Genomic DNA, 22,981 nt, shown 5'->3' with positions numbered 1-22,981 from the left:
AGTATTGTCAATTTTAATCAGTTTAGGAAGTCCAATAATAGAAAATGCATACAAACAATGAGCTATAACATGTTTAGCAGCCTCTCCTGTTCAGCAGAGGCTACTATAAATCCAGAATAAGTATCCACTGTAACGTAGACAAAAGACTGTTTGCCAAATGAAGGTATATGAGTAACATCCATTTGCCAAAGTTGTCCTGATAGGAATCCTCGGGGGTTAACTCCAAACAAAGGGATAGATTGTAGTATAGGACACCTTGGACAGGATTTACCAATCTGCTGTGCTGCCTCCCAAGAGTTGAAACTGTTTATGCAGGGCTTCAGCATTCTGGTGATGAATAGCATGAGACTGAATTGCTTGATTTGTCATGGTTGCTCCAATAACTTTATTTTGGGTAGTTTGATCAACAAGGGCATTTCCTTGTGCTAAAGCTCCAGGGAGCATGGAGTGAGCTTGAATATTTCTTATAAAACATGGAGCTCTATGTTGACTTACAAGTCTTTGAAGAAGGAGAAACTGCTGAAATAGTTCCTCATCAGCAGTTGTCCCTAAGACAGCAGTCTCTATAGTGGAAATAACCATAAGTAAATATTTGCTGTTTGTATATAGAGTAAAAGAGGAACATGTCAAATGCTGAAAAGCCATGATAATGGCATGTATTTCTACACTTTGAGCTGATTTCTATTCCTGAGCTGGACCCATTAGTAAAGACTGTAGGTGCTTCAGGAATGGGCTCATTAACAATTGTTTTAGGAAATACAAATGTAGTAATTAATAAAAATTGAACTATTTCATCAGCTGGGTAGTGAGAATAAATTTGGCCTGTAAAATTTGCAAAAGCAATTTGCTATTTAGTGGAAGTTTCCCAGAGCCTTTATTGTTGATCCTTTGAAAAAAGAAACAACAATTTGAGGCTCAAAACCTATAAGCTGTAAGAGTCATCTATGCCCCTTGATAATCAAGGAGGCAACAAGATCAAAATACGGAGATAAAATTTTTTAGAAGTAACAGCCAAATGAATCCGTTCAATAGGACCCAGAGCTTGCCACAATAGTACTGTTGGAGTGTAACTCGAGGGACAAATTAGTAAGGCAATTGATTCTTCAGGATTTATGTGTTTTAGTTGTGCTTGTTGCAAGGCTTTTTCTACAAGCTTTAAAGCTTGTTGTCCTGCAGTTGTAAGTAGCTGAGGAGAAGCTGGTTCAGCTGAACCTCTAAGAATATAAAAAAGTGGTTTCAGTTGTCTGGTAGTTAATTTCAAGGTCTCCTAATAATTTCTGGAAATCGTTTAAAGTTTGCAAATGATCTGTTCTGATTTCTAATTTTTGTGGACTAATTTGTTGTCCCTCAATAATTTGTCCTAAATAAGAAAAAAGTAAACATTGCTATACCTTTTCAGAAGCTATATAAAGTCCTGATTCTTTCAAAGAATATTCTAGTTGTTGCAAAATGGTCAACACAGTGTCTTTATCTGAATGAGTAATAAAAATATTATCTATATAATGAATTATGTTCATCTTAGGGTGCTGCCTTCATACTAGACAGATAGCTTGAGAAATGTATTTTTGGCACAAGGTAGGACTGTTAGCCATACCTTGAGACAAAACTCTCCACTGGTATCGCTCCATTGGAGCCTGGAAATTAAGTGAAAGAACACTGAATGCAAAACGCTTGCAATCATGAGGGCTTAAAGAAATAGTAAAGCCTGACCTGTGGTGGCACAGTGGATAAAGCGTCGACCTGGAAATACTGAGGTCGCCGGTTTGAAACCCTGGGCTTGCCTGGTCAAAGCATCAGCTTCCAGCTCCTCCCCCCTTCTCTCTCTCTCTCTATCTCTCTCTCCTCTCTAAAAATGAATAATACAAAAAAAGAAATAGTAAAAAAGTAATCCTTCAAGTCATTAATTATAAGATGAAAATTCCATGGAATAGCAATAGGAGAAGGGAGCCCTAGCTGGAGAGGACCCATCATTTCCATAGTCTTATTTATTGCTCTCAAATCTTGTAATAGCCTCCAGTTTCCTGATTTCTTTTTTTTAATGAAAAATATAGGCATATTCCATGGGCTATTAGATGGTTCAATGTGCCCAAGCTGTAGCTGCTCTTGTACCAATTGAGCAGCTGCCCTAAGTTTCTCCTGAGAAAGGGGCCATTGGTCTACCTATACAGGATTATCTGATTTCCAAGTAATTAGGTCTGCACAATGCATTATTGGGGTAGCAGGAGCTACCAAGGCCCCTATGCTAAATTTTGATATCCTAATTCACACCTTCTGGTATTGGGTGCCACTTCTATGTGGGTGAGAATTCCCCGCTGTTCTTTTTCTAGTCCCTTAGTGGTCAAAAATTCCTGCTTAAGCACTTGAGTATTGACTGAACTATTAAGACTGACAAGTAATGCTCCCATATTTTTCAAAACATTTCTACCCCACAAATTAACTGGCAATCCAGGGAGCACATAAGGCTGTAAAAGTCCAGAATGACCTTCTTTATCTTCCCATTGTAAAAAACTAGTGCTTTGTTGAGGGGATTTACTCTGCCCTATACCTTGTAATTTTGTGGCTGCTGCATAAGTGGGCCAGGAAGGAGGTCAATGTACCTTAGCAATGACAGATACATCAGCTCCAGTATCTAAAAGTCCTTTAAATTTATGCCCTTGTATTGTTAGTTCCATTTCAGGATGTTCCTGACTTATTTTTTGAATCCAGTTGGCAAAATCAGAGGAGGTGAATCCTTGACTTTCTCAGGGTCCCTTTTGCAGGGTTTGGCCCAAGAAGCAGAATTAGTCCAACAAGGGAACGGAGGAGCAGAGGGTTGAATGTAGGAAGGAGCTGAGGGTAGTGGAGGCCTTGTGGTTAAGGAAGCCATAACTGCGAATTTTTTATCCCCTGAGTCATCCTCAGACTCCAAGTTAGCCTTGTATTCACATCCTCTGTTTCCGGCTCACCCTGATACTCTTCAGACAAAAATTTGTCCTCATATGGAAACATTTCTATGAAAAAGTTTCTTATTTTTTACCCTAACTGTCCCATAATATTTTACTCCTGATTATACTTTCCCCCAAAATTTTCTTTACTCACTGTGCACACTGCACTTGGGGAGTCTCATCACCTGCCTTTAGTTTAGTTTCCTCATACGCAAGTCCCTGTTTGGGCGCCACTTGTTATGGACCAGTGTGGTTCCTAATTCTGGGTTTTGAGTGAGAATGGTGCGGAATTAAGAAAACAGATTTATTAGGAAAAAAGGATAGGATTGGCAGGACTCTTCAATGCTGATGGCAATATCCGAGTGGCCCATAACCCTAGTTTGCTTTTTATATAGCCATATGCAAATCAAGGAAGTCCTTGATACAAAGTTACACATCTGAGACAAAAACGGGAATTCTCCCAAGGCATAACAGGAATCCCCCTGCCATGCATAAGTGAAATCAACCAACATTTGAACAAACAAAGAGTAAGAGGAAGGACATGTAAATTGCTTCCAGCAACTTAAGCAAGCAAGTGAAGTGGTTGCAAATGCTCATCATCATAGCCAATATGGGGGTGGTGGGGGGAGAGCTTAACCTTTTGCTAAGCCTCGAATCTACAAAGGCGTTTTGCCATTTACGGTCCTCAACACTCCTGCTCCCTCTCCCCTTTATGTTTCACCAATAAATTGCTTCCACTCTTAACTCTGTTTTGCATCCAATTCCATGATGACCTGAACTAACACAGCAGTCTCCTTAAGCCTCCAAGTCCAGAGGAGGACAATGAGGTCATAAGAGCCCATTCCTAATCAGAATTGGGTGATGAGAAATGATTTCTATATTATTATTAATAGTAAGATAATCAACATTTCAAGGTTATTGTGCTTAAGCAAAGACATTCATCTAAATGTTTGTGGCAGAAACATCAGTTGTTTATGGAAGATCCAGGAGATCACTCATATTTCAAGGTCAAGTAAGACAACATGAAAAATTCTGGCCAATATTCTATAAGCAGAGGGGATATCATTTCAATTTAGGCCAAAATGCTAAAGAATAAATGTCTTCTAAGGCTGGTAAAAGAAACACAAAGGAACGTAATAGGATGATGGCATTTTCATAAGTTTGTAATCTACAATTCACATCGAATATGTTGTGTAACAAAAAATAAAATTTTAGTGTGTTAAGCACTGAGATTTGGAGGTTAATTTGTCACTATAGCTTAAACTATTCCATCAACTAAAACAATATATTTTTTAAATACAGCACAATAGTATAAGATGCTTTTATTTTAACTGCTCACTTTCCAGCATTAATTGATTTCTCATATTTTGCCAAGGCCAAAATATTATTCATTCTGCAGGTAGAGTTACTTTTAAGACAAAGCCTCTGGTTTCCTTTCTAACATGATTCTCCACCACCCCACCCCCACAAACACACACTTGGTCTCCCCTAATGACACTCTGAAACCATAGTGGAATCTGCTAGGTAATTTCACTAAGCCTTCCATAACATTCCCATGGCTTTGCACCAAAATTTAATGGGAGGAAATTTTAAATTTATGTAAAAATTCTGTTATTTTACAAATACTTAGTGAGTAATATCTAGGCGGTGGACATGGAACTGGGTATTGATTGTCACTTTTTGATGACATCTGAAAATGTTCCTTTTTTTTTTTCTTTTTCTTCTTTAATCAGGGTATCTTTTTTTTTTTTTTTATAATAAATTTTTATTAATGGTAATGGGATGACATTAATAAATCAGGGTACATATATTCAAAGAAAACATGTCTAGGTTATTTTGTCATTAAATTATGTTGCAAACCCCTCGCCCAAAGTCAGACTGTCCTCCGCCACCCTCTATCTAGTTCTCTGTGCCCCTCCCCCTCCCCCTAACTCTCTCCTTCCCTCCCTCCCATGTCCTCCCTCCCCCCACCCTTGGTAACCACCACACTCTTGTCCATGTCTCTTAGTCTCATTTTTATGTTCCACCAATGTATGGAACCATGTAGTTCTTGTTTTTTTCTGATTTACTTATTTCACTCCTTATAATGTTATTAAGATCCCACCATTTTGCTGTAAATGATCTGATGTCATCATTTCTTATGGCTGAGTAGTATTCCATAGTGTATATGTGCCACATCTTCTTTATCCAGTCTTCTATTGAAGGGCTTTTTGGTTGTTTCCATGTCTTGGCCACTGTGAACAGTGCTGCAATGAACATGGGGCTACATGTGTCTTCACGTATCAATGTTTCTGAGGTTTTGGGGTATATACCCAGTAGAGGGATTGCTGGGTCATAAGGTAGTTCTATTTGCAGTTTTTTGAGGAACCACCATACTTTCCTCCATAATGGTTGTACTACTTTACATTCCCACCAACAGTGAATGAGGGTTCCTTTTTCTCCACAGCCTCTCCAACATTTGCTATTACCTGTCTTGTTGATAATAGCTAATCTAACAGGAGTGAGGTGGTATCTCATTGTAGTTTTGATTTGCATTTCTCTAATAACTAATGAAGCTGAGCATCTTTTCATATATCTGTTGGCCATTTGTATCTCTTCCTGGGAGAAGTGTCTGTTCATGTCCTCTTCCCATTTTTTTATTGGATTGTTTGTTTGTTTGTTGTTGAGTTTTATGAGTTCTTTGTAAATTTTGGATATTAGGCCCTTATCTGAGCTGTTGTTTGAAAATATCATTTCCCATTTAGTTGGCTGTCTGTTTATTTTGATATCAGTTTCTCTTGCTGAGCAGAAACTTTTTATTCTGATGTAGTCCCATTCATTTATCTTTGCCTTCACTTCTCTTGCCATTGGAGTCAAGTTCATAAAATGTTCTTTAAAACCCAGGTCCATGATTTTAGTACCTATGTCTTCTTCTATGTACTTTATTGTTTCAGGTCTTATATTTAGGTCTTTGATCCATTTTGAATTAATTTTAGTACACGGGGACAGGCTGTAGTCGAGTTTCATTCTTTTGCATATGGCTTTCCAGTTTTCCCAACACCATTTGTTGAAGAGGCTTTCTTTTCTCCATTGTGTGTTGTTGGCCCCTTTATCAAAGATTATTTGACCATATATATGTGGTTTTATTTCTGGGCTTTCTATTCTGTTCCATTGGTCTGAGTGTCTATTTTTCTGCCAATACCATGCTGTTTTGATTATCGTGGCCCTATAATAGAGTTTGAAGTCAGGTATTGTAATGCCCCCAGCTTCATTCTTTTTCCTTAGGATTGTTTTGGCTATTCGGGGTTTTTTATACTTCCATATAAATCTGATGATTTTTTGTTCCATTTCTTTAAAAAATCTCATAGGGATTTTGATGGGAATTGCATTAAATTTGTATATTGCTTTGGGTAATATGGCCATTTTGATTATATTTATTCTTCCTATCCAAGAACAAGGAATATTTTTCCATCTCATTGTATCTTTTTCGATTTCTCTTAACAATGTTTTGTAATTTTCATTATATAGGTCCTTTACGTTCTTTGTTATGTTTATTCCTAGGTATTTTATTTTTTTTGTTGCAATCGTGAAGGGGATTATTTTTTTGAGTTCGTTTTCTAATATTTCATTGTTGGCATATAGAAAGGCTATGGACTTTTGTATGTTAATTTTGTATCCTGCGACCTTACTGTATTGGTTTATTGTTTCTAATAATCTTTTTGTGGAGTCCTTCGGGTTTTCGATGTATAGGATCATATCATCAGCAAAAAGTGATACCTTTACTTCTTCTTTTCCGATATGGATGCCTTTTATTTCTTTGTCTTGTCTGATTGCTCTGGCCAGAACTTCTAGCACCACGTTAAATAAGAGTGGAGAGAGTGGACAACCCTGTCTTGTTCCTGATTTAAGGTAGAAAGTCCTCAGTTTTATGCCGTATAATAGGATGTTGGCTGATGGTTTATCATATATGGCCTTTATCATGTTGAGATATTTTCCTTCTATACCCATTTTGTTGAGAGTCTTAAACATAAAATTGTGTTGTATTTTATCAAAAGCCTTTTCTGCATCTATTGATAAGATCATGTGGTTTTTGTTCTTTGTTTTGTTGATATGGTGTATTACGTTAACCGTTTTGCGTATGTTGAACCATCCTTGAGATTCTGGGATGAATCCCACTTGATCATGATGTATTATTTTTTTAATATGTTGTTGTATTCGGTTTGCCAGTATTTTGTTTAGAATTTTAGCATCTGTATTCATTAGAGATATTGGTCTGTAGTTTTCTTTCTTTGTGCCATCCTTGCCAGGTTTTGGTATGAGGGTTATGTTGGCCTCATAAAATGTGTTCGGAAGTATTGCTTCTTCTTCAATCTTTTGGAAGACTTTGAGTAGAATAGGAACCAAGTCTTCTTTGAATGTTTGATAGAATTCACTAGTATAACCGTCTGGGCCTGGACTTTTATTTTTGGGGAGGTTTTTAATAGTTTTTTCTATTTCCTCCCTGCTGATTGGTCTGTTTAGGCTTTCTGCTTCTTCATGACTCAGTCTAGGAAGGTTGTATTGTTCTAGGAATTTATCCATTTCTTCTAGATTGTTGTATTTGGTGGCATATAATTTTTCATAGTATTCTACAATAATTCTTTGTATATCTATGATGTCTGTGGTGATCTCTCCTCTTTCATTTTGGATTTTATTTATTTGAGTCCTGTGCCTTTTTTCCTTGGTGAGTCTTGCCAAGGGTTTGTCAATTTTGTTGACCTTTTCAAAGAACCAGCTCCTTGTTTTATTGATTTTTTCTATAGTTTTTCTGTTCTCTATTTCATTTATTTCTGCTCTGATTTTTATTATCTCCTTTCTTCGGCTGGTTTTGGGTTGTCTTTGTTCTTCTTTTTCTAGTTCCTTAAGGTGTGAAGTTAAGTGGTTTACTTCGGCTCTCTCTTGTTTGTTCATATAGGCCTGAAGTGATATGAACTTTCCTCTTATTACTGCTTTTGCTGCATCCCAGAGATTCTGATATGTCGTATTTTCATTTTCATTTGTCTGTATATATCTTTTGATCTCTGCGCTTATTTCTTCTTTGACCCATTCATTTTTTAGAAGTATGTTGTTTAGTTTCCACATTTTTGTGGGTTTTCCCCCCTCTTTTTTGCAGTTGAATTCTAGTTTCAAGGCTTTATGATCAGAAAATATGCTTGGTACAATTTCAATTTTTCTAAATTTGCTGATATTGTCTTTGTGGCCCAACATATGGTCAATTCTTGAGAATGTTCCATGTACACTAGAGAAAAATGTATACTCTGTCGCTTTGGGATGAAGTGTCCTGTAGATGTCTATCATATCCAGGTGTTCTAGTATTTCGTTTAAGGCCACTATGTCTTTGTTGATTCTCTGTTTGGATGACCGATCTAGAGCCGTCAGCGGTGTATTGAGGTCTCCAAGTATGATTGTATTTTTTTTTGTTTTTTTTGTTTGTTTGTTTGTTTTTAAATAAATTTTTATTAATGGTAATGGGATGACATTAATAAATCAGGGTACATATATTCAAAGAAAACATGTCTAGGTTATTTTGTCATTAAATTATGTTGCATACCCCTCGCCCAAATTCAGATTGTCCTTCGCCACCCTCTATCTAGTTCTCTGTGCCCCTCCCCCTCCCCCTAACTCTCCCCCTGTCCTCCCTCCCCCCACCCCTGGTAACCACCACACTCTTGTCCATGTCTCTTAGTCTCATTTTTATGTTCCACCAATGTATGGAATCATGTAGTTCTTGTTTTTTTCTGATTTACTTATTTCACTCCTTATAATGTTATCAAGATCCCACCATTTTGCTGTAAATGATCTGATGTCATCGTTTCTTATGGCTGAGTAGTATTCCATAGTGTATATGTGCCACATCTTCTTTATCCAGTCTTCTATTGAAGGGCTTTTTGGTTGTTTCCATGTCTTGGCCACTGTGAACAGTGCTGCAATGAACATGGGGCTACATGTGTCTTCACGTATCAATGTTTCTGAGGTTTTGGGGTATATACCCAGTAGAGGGATTGCTGGGTCATAAGGTAGTTCTATTTGCAGTTTTTTGAGGAACCACCATACTTTCCTCCATAATGGTTGTACTACTTTACATTCCCACCAACAGTGAATGAGGGTTCCTTTTTCTCCACAGCCTCTCCAACATTTGCTATTACCCGTCTTGTTGATCATAGCTAATCTAACAGGGGTGAGGTGGTATCTCATTGTAGTTTTGATTTGCATTTCCCTAATAACTAATGAAGCTGAGCATTTTTTCATATATCTGTTGGCCATTTGTATCTCTTCCTGGGAGAAGTGTCTATTCATGTCTTCTTCCCATTTTTTTATTGGATTGTTTGTTTGTTTGTTGTTGAGTTTTATGAGTTCTTTGTAAATTTTGGAAATTAGGCCCTTATCTGAGCTGTTGTTTGAAAATATCATTTCCCATTTAGTTGGCTGTCTGTTTATTTTTATATCAGTTTCTCTTGCTGAGCAAAAACTTTTTATTCTGATGTAGTCCCATTCATTTATCTTTGCCTTCACTTCTCTTGCCATTGGAGTCAAGTTCATAAAATGTTCTTTAAAACCCAGGTCCATGATTTTAGTACCTATGTCTTCTTCTATGTACTTTATTGTTTCAGGTCTTATATTTAGGTCTTTGATCCATTTTGAATTAATTTTAGTACACGGGGACAGGCTGTAGTCGAGTTTCATTCTTTTGCATGTGGCTTTCCAGTTTTCCCAACACCATTTGTTGAAGAGGCTTTCTTTTCTCCATTGTGTGTTGTTGGCCCCTTTATCAAAGATTATTTGACCATATATATGTGGTTTTATTTCTGGGCTTTCTATTCTGTTCCATTGGTCTGAGTGTCTATTTTTCTGCCAATACCATGCTGTTTTGATTATTGTGGCCCTATAATATAGTTTAAACTCAGGTATTGTAATGCCCCCAGCTTCATTCTTTTTCCTTAGGATTGTTTTGGCTATTCGGGGTTTTTTATAGTTCCATATAAATCTGATGATTTTTTGTTCCATTTCTTTAAAAAATCTCATAGGAATTTTGATGGGAATTGCATTAAATTTGTATATTGCTTTGGGTAATATGGCCATTTTGATTATATTTATTCTTTCTATCCAAGAACAAGGAATATTTTTCCATCTCATTGTATCTTTTTCGATTTCCCTTAACAATGCTTTGTAATTTTCATTATATAGGTCCTTTACATTCTTTGTTATGTTTATTCCTAGGTATTTTAATTTTTTTGTTGCAATCATGAAGGGGATTATTTTTTTGAGTTCGTTTTCTAATATTTCATTGTTGGCATAGAGAAAGGCTATGGACTTCTGTATGTTAATTTTGTATCCTGCGACCTTACTGTATTGGTTTATTGTTTCTAATAATCTTTTTGTGGAGTCCTTCGGGTTTTCGATGTATAGGATCATATCATCAGCAAAAAGTGATACCTTTACTTCTTCTTTTCCAATATGGATGCCTTTTATTTCTTTGTCTTGTCTGATTGCTCTGGCCAGAACTTCTAGCACCACGTTAAATAAGAGTGGAGAGAGTGGACAACCCTGTCTTGTTCCTGATTTAAGGGGGAAAACCTTCAGTTTAGTGCCATTTAATATGATGTTAGCTGATGGTTTATCATATATGGCCTTTATCATGTTGAGATATTTTCCTTCTATACCCATTTTGTTGAGAGTCTTAAACATAAAATTGTGTTGTATTTTATCAAAAGCCTTTTCTGCATCTATTGATAAGATCATGTGGTTTTTGTTCTTTGTTTTGTTGATATGGTGTATTACGTTAACCGTTTTGCGTATGTTGAACCATCCTTGAGATTCTGGGATGAATCCCACTTGATCATGATGTATTATTTTTTTAATATGTTGTTGTATTCGGTTTGCCAGTATTTTGTTTAGAATTTTAGCATCTGTATTCATTAGAGATATTGGTCTGTAGTTTTCTTTCTTTGTGCCATCCTTGCCAGGTTTTGGTATGAGGGTTATGTTGGCCTCATAAAATGTGTTCGGAAGTATTGCTTCTTCTTCAATCTTTTGGAAGACTTTGAGTAGAATAGGAACCAAGTCTTCTTTGAATGTTTGATAGAATTCACTAGTATAACCGTCTGGGCCTGGACTTTTATTTTTGGGGAGGTTTTTAATAGTTTTTTCTATTTCCTCCCTGCTGATTGGTCTGTTTAGGCTTTCTGCTTCTTCATGACTCAGTCTAGGAAGGTTGTATTGTTCTAGGAATTTATCCATTTCTTCTAGATTGTTGTATTTGGTGGCATATAATTTTTCATAGTATTCTACAATAATTCTTTGTATATCTATGATGTCTGTGGTGATCTCTCCTCTTTCATTTTGGATTTTATTTATTTGAGTCCTGTGCCTTTTTTCCTTGGTGAGTCTTGCCAAGGGTTTGTCAATTTTGTTGACCTTTTCAAAGAACCAGCTCCTTGTTTTATTGATTTTTTCTATAGTTTTTCTGTTCTCTATTTCATTTATTTCTGCTCTGATTTTTATTATCTCCTTTCTTCGGCTGGTTTTGGGTTGTCTTTGTTCTTCTTTTTCTAGTTCCTTAAGGTGTGAAGTTAAGTGGTTTACTTCGGCTCTCTCTTGTTTGTTCATATAGGCCTGAAGTGATATGAACTTTCCTCTTATTACTGCTTTTGCTGCATCCCAGAGATTCTGATATGTCGTATTTTCATTTTCATTTGTCTGTATGTATCTTTTGATCTCTGCGCTTATTTCTTCTTTGACCCATTCATTTTTTAGAAGTATGTTGTTTAGTTTCCACATTTTTGTGGGTTTTTCCCCCCCTTTTTTGCAGTTGAATTCTAGTTTCAAGGCTTTATGATCAGAGAATATGCTTGGTACAATTTCAATTTTTCTAAATTTGCTGATATTGTCTTTGTGGCCCAACATATGGTCAATTCTTGAGAATGTTCCGTGTACACTAGAGAAAAATGTATACTCTGTCGCTTTGGGATGAAGTGTCCTGTAGATGTCTATCATATCCAGGTGTTCTAGTATTTCGTTCAAGGCCACTATATCTTTATTGATTCTCTGTTTGGATGACCGATCTAGAGCCGTCAGCGGAGTATTGAGGTCTCCAAGTATGATTGTATTTTTGTTAGTTTTTGTTTTAAGGTCAATAAGTAGCTGTCTTATATATTTTGGTGCTCCTTGGTTTGGTGCATATATATTAAGGATTGTTATGTCTTCTTGATTCAGTGTCCCCTTAATCATTATGAAGTGACCATTTTTGTCTCTGAGTACTTTTTCTGTCTTGTAGTCAGCATTATCAGATATGAGTATTGCTACACCTGCTTTTTTTTGGGTGTTGTTTGCTTGGAGTATTGTTTTCCAGCCTTTCACTTTGAATTTGTTTTTATCCTTGTTGCTTAGATGTGTTTCTTGTAGGCAGCATATAGTTGGATTTTCTTTTTTAATCCATTCTGCTACTCTGTGTCTTTTTATTGGTAAGTTTAATCCATTTACATTTAGTGTAATTATTGACACTTGTGGGTTCCCTACTGCCATTTTATAAATTGCTTTCTGTTAGTTTTGTATCTAGTTTGATTCTTCTCTTTTGTTTTTCTATCATTTGTTTCTGTTTGTTTGTGTTCCATACTTCTTTCCTCTGTTGCTACCTTTTTTAAGTCATGTGTTTTTGTGGTGGTTTTTTCAAGGGTGGTTACCATTAAGTAATGAAAAGGGTACCTACCATATTCATTGTAGTACCCTATCTTATAAGTATTTCTGCACTTCATCGTCCTTTGCTACTGTTAATCTCCATTCTCTCCCCCCCTTTTTTTTTCCTTTGTTGTCACAGTTTAAGTTTGGTTTTATTGTGTTCTTGGTGGAGCTGTTACTTGTGGTGTTGTTTTCTTTTGTTCTTTGAATCTGGTTGGGAAACCCCCTTTAGTATTTCCTGGAGTGGGGGCTTTCTCGTGATAAATTCTCTCATCTTTTCTGTATTTGTGAATGTTTTTATATCTCCTTCATACTTGAAGGATAGCTTTGATGGGTATAGTATTCTTGGCTGAAAGTTCCTCTCTTTCAGGGCTTTAAATATTGGGGTCCACTCTCTTCTAGCTTGTAGAGTTTCTGCTGAGAAATCTGATGATAATCTAATAGGCCTCCTTTTTATGTTGTACTCTTCTTTTCCCTGGCTGCCTTGAGAATTTTTTCTTTGTCATTGGTTTGTGTCATCTTTATTATGATGTGCCTTGGAGTGGGTTTGTTGGGGTTAAGAAAACTCGGTGTTCTGTTTGCTTCTTGAATTTGAGGCTTTAGTTCTTTCCACAGGCTTGGGAAGTTCTCGTCTATTATTTGTTTGAGTATATTCTCCATTCCATTTTCTTTTTCTTCTCCCTCTGATATACCTATTATTTTTATGTTATTCTTTCTGATGGAGTCAGATAATTCCTGTAGGGCTTTCTCATTTTTTATTATTTTTGAGTCTCTTTCTTCTTCTCTCTGTTGTGCCTCAAGTTGTTTGTCTTCTATTTCACTAATCCTATCTTCAATCTGGGTTGTTCTGCTAGCTAAGCTTGTTACCTCGTTTTTCAGTTCGTGAATTGAGTTTTTCATTTCTGTTTGATTTGTTTTTATAGTTTCAATTTCCTTGGTAATATATTCTTTGTGTTCATTGAGTTGTTTTCTGATCTCCCTGTATTGCCTTTCCGTGTTTTCTTGTATATCTCTGAGTATTTTTAAGATTTCTATTTTAAATTCTCTGTCATTTAGCTCCAAGGCTTCCAATATGTTAAGTCTTTTCTCCATAGATTTTTCCACATCTATTTGTGTTACCTCTCTTTCTTTTGTATCCATAATATTCGATTTCCTCTTTCTTATTGGCATCTGAGGGTGGTCTTGTTGATAGCACTAATTAGAATTAATAAAGAGTAAAAAGTAAAAAACAAACAAAAAAAAAAAAACAAAAAAAAAAAACAAAAAAAAAACAAAGGGTAAAACACCCCACAAAAAAAAGCAGTAATAATTTATTATTTCCCCCCTTTTTTTTTCTTTGTTCTCCTTCCCTCCTCTCCCCTCCTCAGGGAAATATCGTGCCTATAATGGAGGGCCTGGTTTGCGGTGAAGAGTTCAAGGGGGCAAAAAAATAAAAAAATAAATAAAAAAAATAAAAAAATAAAAAATAATAAAAAAAGGAAGAAAATCTTAGACAAGCATAAGTTGATCTGCCTCCGGGTGACGGTCAACCAAGAGATATAATGAGAGGGACAAGAGGGAACCAGAAAAAAGGACAAAAAAAGGAATAATCAAGAAGAAAAAATAAAAATAATAAGTAAAAATACGTTGTATTAAGTGGAGCAAAGACCAAATACAATGGAGACCTTGGGTTGGGAGGACCCAAAATGCCACAAAAACAAACCAACCAGAAAAAAACAAAAACAAAACCGAAAAAGAAAAACAAAGCCAAAAAAAACCTTGAGTCCCAAATTAACTAATTTGTTCGTGATTGAGGATTAAATGGGAGGAAAGTAAAACGAGAAAAGAAAAAACGAATAGAAAGGAAAAAATAAGAAAAAGAGAAAAATGAAGGAAGAAATAAAAAAGGAAGAGAAAAAAACAAAATAAGGCAAAAAAAAAACAAAAGATGAGAGAGTGAGAATTAAGTGTCCTGGAGTATAACCCCAAAGGAGGGTGAGGATGAAGAAGAGAAATAAAATGTAACACTTATGGGTAGTGTAGTTCAAGAAAAGGGAAGCATAAGATGGGCAGAGAATAGAAGGACTGAGGTGGAGGAAATAAAGGCAATAGGATAGAAGGAACAAACAACAACAACAACAACAAAAAAAAAACCAACAAACAGTGGAACAAGCTGCAAAGTCTGTGGATTTTTCCTGATTTTGAGATGTCAACCTCTTCCTCCTTCTCCTCTCTCCCTCTTCCCGGTCGGCGACTCTGCACCCCAGGCCCTGCCCCTGTGCCACACCCAGGCAGGGACTTGCAGTTGATGGGGTTCTATGGCAATGTCACACAATTGGCTTTAGTCTTGTTGGTAGTCAAGGCCTGCCGGCGTCTGCAGGGTCTAATGACGAGAGAGTTCGCCTTCGTGGATTCTCTCTCCCAGTCCCCCCCTCCCGAACCAGCAGCCTGGCGATCCAGCCACAAGGCTGCCACTGCTTTTGCCTGGGGAGTAAGAGACTCAAAGAGCTGGGAAATCCCCACTCTATCCCCACTCAGTGCAAGGCTCTGGGAAGGGCTCTGACAGTCAGGGCCTCCAGTGTAATCAGGCGGGGGTGGGAGTCAATTGTTGTCAAGGTGATTGTTCAGCGCCTAGCATTCCGTTGGACCTCTCAACCCAGGCTTTCCACACTTTGTAGCCTGTTTTGGCCGGTAAGAAGAGGCACTAGTCTCTGCTTGCGACTAGTGTGGTATAGATCTTATTATCTGCCAAGTCCTTCTTGTTAGCGTTTATCCCTGAATATGGAGGCTCTATCAATCAGAAGTTGCCCCCGCCCCTTTAGCGAGAGGCACCAAAAAATATCACGCCTCTTGTCTTGGGTCGGTGAACTGAGAGAGATCTTATCAATTAGAACCGAGGGTGCGCAGATTTCACGGGTTAAGTTAATTTTAGTAATTGGGTCGCAGCTGTGCTCCCGAAGGTATTTCAGGCTGCCTGCGCGCGCCCCTCCCCCAACGCTTGATTGTTAGCTTGAATGGCTGGGTGAGGTGCCCCGCCCGCGGAGAGAATCTCCCAAGTAGGGAATACCGCCCTGGGGCCTCTCCCGCTCCCCGTGCGCGGGCCGCTGGGAACGTTAGCGGTGCTCGGTCTGCAATGCTCGGTCTGCAACCAGACCGGGCGCGCGCCAGCGGCTGCTCGCCGCTCGCTCTGCAACCGACCCGGGCGTTGCTCGCGGCGGCTGGCGGCGGCGGCTGCCGCTCGCGGCTTCCGAGTGCGGGATGACTTACCACAGGCGCACTTCCTCGCGGCTTGAATGAACGTCCCTGCGGTAGCTTCCTCCACACCCTCGTCTCTCAGATTCGAGTGATAACAGTCCTTTTGCTTTCAGTTTGCTCCGAAGATAAATTTTCCTGTTTCTAGTTGATAAATTTGTTGTGATTTTGGGGAGATCTGTCGGACGCGCTGCTCACGGCGCCATTTCCGTGACGTCACCGATATATGATTGTATTTTTGTTAGTTTTTGTTTTAAGGTCAATAAGTAGCTGTCTTATATATTTTGGTGCTCCTTGGTTTGGTGCATATATATTAAGGATTGTTATGTCTTCTTGATTCAACTTCCCCTTAATCATTATGAAATGACCATTTTTGTCTCTGAGTACTTTTTCTGTCTTGTAGTTAGCATTATTAGATATGAGTATTGCTACACCTGCTTTTTTTTGGGTGTTGTTTGCTTGGAGTATTGTTTTCCAGCCTTTCACTTTGAATTTGTTTTTATCCTTGTTGCTTAGATGTGTTTCTTGTAGGCAGCATATAGTTGGATTTTCTTTTTTAATCCATTCTGCTACTCTGTGTCTTTTTATTGGTAAGTTTAATCCATTTACATTTAGTGTAATTATTGACACTTGTGGGTTCCCTACTGCCATTTTATAAATTGCTTTCTGTTAGTTTTGTATCTAGTTTGATTCTTCTCTTTTGTTTTTCTATCATTTGTTTTTGTTTGTTTGTGTTCCATACTTCTTTCCTCTGTTGCTACCTTTTTTAAGTCAAGTGTTTTTGTGGTGGTTTTTTCAAGGGTGGTTACCATTAAGTAATGAAAAGGGTACCTACCATATTCATTGTAGTACCCTATCTTATAAGTATTTCTGCACTTCATCGTCCTTTGCTACTGTTAATCTCCATTCTCTCCCCCCTTTTTTTCCTTTGTTGTCACAGTTTAAGTTTGGTTTTATTGTGTTCTTGGTGGAGCTGTTACTTGTGGTGTTGTTTTCTTTTGTTCTTTGAATCTGGTTGGAAAACCCCCTTTAGTATTTCCTGGAGTGGGGGCTTTCTGTTGATAAATTCTCTCATTTTTTCTGTATTTGTGAATGTTTTTATATCTCCTTCATACTTGAAGGATAGCTTTGATGGGTATAGTATTCTTGGCTGAAAGTTCCTCTCTTTCAGGGCTTTAAATATTGGGATCCACTCTCTTCTAGCTTGTAGAGTTTCTGCTGAGAAATCTGATGATAATCTAATAGGCCTTCCTTTATATGTTGTACTCTTCTTTTCCCTGGCTGCCTGAGAATTTTTTCTTTGTCATTGGTTTGTGTCATCTTCATTATGATGTGCCTTGGAGTGGGTTTGTTGGGGTTAAGAAAACTCGGTGTTCTGTTTGCTTCTTGAATTTGAGGCTTTAGTTCTTTCCACAGGCTTGGGAAATTCTCGTCTATTATTTGTTTGAGTATATTCTCCATTCCATTTTCTTTTTCTTCTCCCTCTGATATACCTATTATTCTTATGTTATTCTTTCTGATGGAGTCAGACAATTCCTGTAGGGCTTTTTCGTTTTTTATTATTTTTGAGTCTCTTTCTTCTTCTCTCTGTTGTGCCTCAAGTTGTTTGTCTTCTATTTCACTAATCCTATCTTCAATCTGGGCTGTTCTGTTAGCTAAGCTTGTTACCTCGTTTTTCAGCTCGTGAATTGAGTTTTTCATTTCTGTTTGATTTGTTTTTATAGTTTCAATTTCCTTGGTAATATATTCTTTGTGTTCATTGAGTTGTTTTCTGATCTCCCTATATTGCCTTTCTGTGTTTTCTTGTATATCTCTGAGTATTTTTAAGATTTCTATTTTAAATTCTCTGTCATTTAGCTCCAAGGCTTCCAATGTTAAATCTTTTCTCCATAGATTTTTCCACATCTATTTGTGTTACCTCTCTTTCTTTTGTATCCATAATATTCGATTTCCTCTTTCTTATCGGCATCTGAGGGTGGTCTTGTTGATAGCACCCAGGCGCACTTCCTCGCGGCTTGAATGAATGTCCCTGCGGTAGCTTCCTCCACACCCTCGTCTCTCAGATTCAAGTGATAACAGTCCTTTTGCTATCAGTTTGTGTGGAATTCCGGAATGCTCCGAGGATAGATTTTTCTGTTTCTAGTTGATAAATTTGTTGTGATTTAGGGGAGAGCTGTCGGACGCGCTGCTCACGGCGCCATTTCCATGACGTCACCCCAATGTTCCTTATTAAAGTTATAAAAATTGTATAATATTTTATTCTATTGTGTAAATTAGTAAACTCCATTTAAATTTTCTTTTTAAATTTTATTTAGTTTCTTTTTTACTTTTTTATAGCTCCATTTAAATTTTTTAAAATGAGAAAATAGAGACAGACTCATACTTTGAGAGCAGGTTGACAGCTGTCGGGGGTGGGTGATGGGTCAGTGGGGTAGAGGAATACAGCAAAATAGGACAAAAGAAAGAGAAAAAACTGACAAGGGGCACAGACGAGGGTGTGGTTATTGCCAGGGCAGGAGTTGTGGGGGTGGATATGAGGAAGGGTATAGGGGGATGAATGATGATGAAAGGAGACATGACTTGGGGGAGTTGAACACACAATACAATATACAGAAGTGTCTTGTAGGAATTGGCTCCTGAAACCTGTCTAATTATGTTAACAATTATGTTCACTGTGTCACTAAATTAAAAAAAAATAGTTAAAAACAGGAGTTGAAACTATAGTCTGAATATTGAGTCTGACCCACTGTTTGTTTTTTAAATAAAGCTTTATTGGAATACACAAAAAATAAATCTTTAAATGCTAGAGATAGCCATATACTCTTAATCATTTCAGTCTGGATGCCAATGACAAAATTGAGAAGTTCATAAGTAACCACAACTCTTCCACAATGTTGCTGGATATGTAACTCAGTCACTTAGTGACTTACCAACTAGATGATAAGAATGTTCAAAACTCTGTTCTATGATAAATGATAGAAGAAATTCAGAGAAATAAAGGTTCCTGGTAGCTGTTTTCAATATTTGAAGGGTGGTGGAGTAGATGAAAGATTTGGATTTGTTCTAAATGATGCTAAAAACTACAACTAGAGTAAGATGTAAAAACTGTGTAGAAATGTAACTGCTACTATAAGATCTATATATTAGTAATAATAGCAAAGAGAGAGCTAGTTACTGAAAGGAAATGAGTTTCGGGATAGAGGAGGACTTCAGGAGGGAAGGCATGGACAGTTTCAGACATCAGATGGAGGCCTGGATCATAAATCCCTTCCAGTTCTGAGCAGCAGTAATTCTAAGGCTCAAATGAAATGAAGCTTAGGAGCAAAGCATATAACAAGTTCATCTGAGTCACAGAAGATGCAAAAAGAAAAAAAATCTATAGAACTATAGACAGGTTTTTTGCTAGAGAAGACCAAACTCACACAGAGAGGACTGATGTCCCTTGTGCATTGGGCTTGAACGGCCAGGCTCTGACATTCTGTATAAAGCAACCGAATACTAAGAAAGAGACACACAGTGGTCCGAATAACATAAAATCTGAACAGATTAATATTCTTGTCAATTGAACCAAGAATGTTATAGCATATGTGTTGCTAGGAATGACAGAAGTTATTACTAAAATGAGATTAGAATCTTTTGAAATATCAACAGAAGCATTATAGTTGGTAACATTCCCTTCTAAAATAAATGGTGCCAGTGCTACACAACCTACTAAGGAGAACAGTGTACAAAATTACAGACTAGATTATTTTTTTCTATATTGATTTTTCCTTTCGGAGTTTTTTATTAGCCGTCAAATCAATTAGTTTTACTCTATCCTGAGTACAGTATCAAATTTCTCTGTTTATTGTTTGTTTGGTTTTGGTTTTGGTTTTTCTTTTGGAGAACAGTAGGGCAAGTTGGTTGGCTTTCCTGCCATTTATGATGACCACCAGGGTGTAAATAGGTTAACCAAATAAATGAGTAAATGAGCTGTAAACAATGCCCAAGGTTGGGGTGAAGGTGTTTCTTCTGTCTCATCTTCACAGTATTGGTCAGGGTGACCTTGCCTCTCAGCTGGTTAAGTGCAGTGTGAGTTCTTGTGTTCCAGGTTTTATAATCCCCATGAAAAGCAAAATACAGTAGGAGACTATTTTAATATTGGAGTCTGTTCACCTCATCTTTCTCATCCTGTAATGAGTCAAGCAGCATCAAGAACTTTGGTATAATGCTGTCCTTAAAGTAAAGCTGATACCAAAGTGTTATATTCCTCACTTTGGAGCTCTTAAGTACATTTGGGTAGGTCTAAAGCAGGGAAAATAATCTTGAAAGTCATGCCTTTTATTGGGATAATTAAGTATTTTAAATAGAAAAGGACCATTTGACCTCTTTGGCCTTACATGTGGAAGTGCTAAGGCAGTATAACAAGAACGGATGGGTCCATATAGGTAGAGAGATGGAAACTGAGAAAGAATCAGAAGAAAATATTAGAAATAAAAAGCATGGTAACAGACATGAAGAACATCTTTGGTGGGCTCATCAGTCTGGCCAAAGAAAGAACCAGAAAACTTGGGAATATATCAATACTTCAAGTTTCAAAACTAAAATGTAAAGAGAAAAAGAAATGGAAAAAGTGAGACAGGCTATCCAAGAATTGTGAGATGATTACTAAAGGTGTAACGTAAGTATAATTAACATAACAGAAGAAAAAGAAAAAAAGAAACAGAAATAATTTTTTAAATTAACAACAGGCACCATATCATACATCTAAGAAGTATAGAGGGCACTAATTATGAAAAATACTTTTAAAAAATCTACACCTAAACATATCATATTTAACTTGTGAAATAATCAAAGACACAGAGAAAATCTTGAAAGAAGCCAGAGGGGGAGGAAACTCTACCTCACTTAGAGAAGAATGAAGGTAAAATTATATCAGACTTCTCTTCACAAACCATTAAAGCAAGAAAAGAGTGGGATGAAATATTTAAAATGTTAAAAGAAAAAACCCCACCAAACTAAGATTCTGTATCCAGTGAAATTATTCTTCAAAAGTAAAGGAGAAATATATATAATTTTTCTGCCTGTAAGAAGCAACATTTTCACTATTTTTTCCCCTGACAAAATAACCCTTGGTTGAACCTGGGAACAAATTCATTTGCATAGAACAAATATAAAAGGGTAATTTAAAGATAAAAGAAATAAAATAAGGAAAAAAAGCTTATCAGAAGTATATTTTACGTGTAGTGCTTTAAAAAAGATAATCCAGCCTTGATTGATTATTGCAAAAAAACAAGGAATACTAGGAAGCTTTAACTGAAACTTAGACCTCTGTGAGATGTGGTTCTCATAGCACTGGTCTGTAAGAGGAAAGAGTTCACTGGGAAACAGAAGAGTTGGACTTTTGCTTGGTTCTGCAACTTATTTATTTCAGAAACTTGACCTAATCCCATAACCTTCCCGGTTTTATGGTCACTACCACCAATGAATTCTCATCAAATGCTTTTATGAGCATGAAATACCAGATAAGAAGGGACTTGATATTTTGGATGAGCAAGTCTGAGTCCTTAGCCTGAAGACAAGAGAATAAACATTATGCATATTATATGCAAAAATGATAGAGAGTCCTAGTGAGTCATCAAGGAACTCATTAATTAACATAATGAATACATAAATGCAATGCATAGTTTGTTATATTGGAAATCTTTGGTAAATACATATGAGTGAAGAACGAAGTCCCCTCCCCCCAACTTGGCCCTTTGGTAAAGTCACAAGAATTGTGAATAGAATTCATCTTGCATTCCAACTCCAATCAGTTGTTAGCAGCCTGGAGTCCTATGTGGAGAGACTGGTGATTTTATCCAGGTAGAGCAGGAAAAAATGCTGCGAGTTATCAAGTATGTAGGAGAGAAAGGGCAAGGGTTTGAGTGTAGAAGAAACTTTCAAGCTCCAAGATGGCTTTGTACTTACACAGAACTGGGTTGGAAGTCTTGCTTTGTCACCTAACCAGGTGACCTAGGACAGACTGAGTCCCAGCTTCTTAATGTAAATAAAGTATCTAACACCTACATTCCATGCTATTATACGTATGTCATTAATAAAGCATCTAGCACAGTGTCTGGCAAATAATAGTTGGTCATTGAATATTAACTTCCATGACTGGCAATACACCTTCTTCAATAGATTACAGAATAACTGGGAGGTTCTCAGTATAGTGATAATTGCAAACGAGGATCTAGAGATCATGTATTTGTAAGGGCTCTAGACTCCTCTCATCCTTGAAGACATTTCTCAATACTAATTCTTTGCCACTTTATTTGCAACCTCATACCTTAGATTTATGTATTTCTTATCATCTTCTTCTGTTGCTTCTTGTCACAATTTTCCTCTAATTTTTAGATTTGCTATATTAGTGAATGTTGTTAACATTTATGTCCGGACTCAATACACAAAACCTGAGAATCAAGGATGCCCTCCATGGCTACTATTTTGATAAAAGGAACCCAAAGTACAAATTATGTAGCAAAGACTGTCACAAGGTTACCCTACTCAAGATTTGCTCTGTTTCCTAAATAACCTGTACCCTGTTCCCCTGCAGTTGAGTCAATCAGAAGCTCCCAATAACCAAGGAAGTTACATATAACTACTCTGAAGGCCTCTAAATACCCACTTTCTAGTTTAGATCCATTGTATGATTGAATAAAGGGAAAGAGCCATGTGTTTCTTTTTCTTTCATTATTATGTGTATTCCCTTGGACCTCCTAGCCTTCTCAATGCCCTTTGCTGCCTGCGTAAACAGACAACACCTCCCAGGGCAGGTCTGCAAAGGATTTTTCTGACTGAGGCAATCTGAGGTCAAGAAAGCACACAGTGGTCAGTTCACAGTTAAGTCAAGGGGAACAGACGCCTGTGACTTGGATGCCAGGCTCTCACTCCACCAATCTCACCAACTCTTCAGCTAGACAATAACCATGACTGATAGAAGAACAAAGTGACTTCCCAACTTTTCCTCCCTTCCTCCTTTTCTCCCTTCTTTTCTTTCCCCCTTCCTTCCTTCCTTCCTTCCTTCCTTCCTTCCTTCCTTCCTTCCTTCCTTCCTTCCTTCCTTCCTTCCTCCCTCCCTCCCTCCCTCCCTCCCTTCCTTCCTTCCTTCC

Source organism: Saccopteryx leptura, chromosome 2 (assembly GCF_036850995.1).
Source record: "Saccopteryx leptura isolate mSacLep1 chromosome 2, mSacLep1_pri_phased_curated, whole genome shotgun sequence".
Lineage (NCBI taxonomy): Eukaryota > Metazoa > Chordata > Mammalia > Chiroptera > Emballonuridae > Saccopteryx > Saccopteryx leptura.
The sequence above is the reverse complement of the archived record's forward strand: the minus strand, read 5'-3'. Positions refer to the sequence as shown.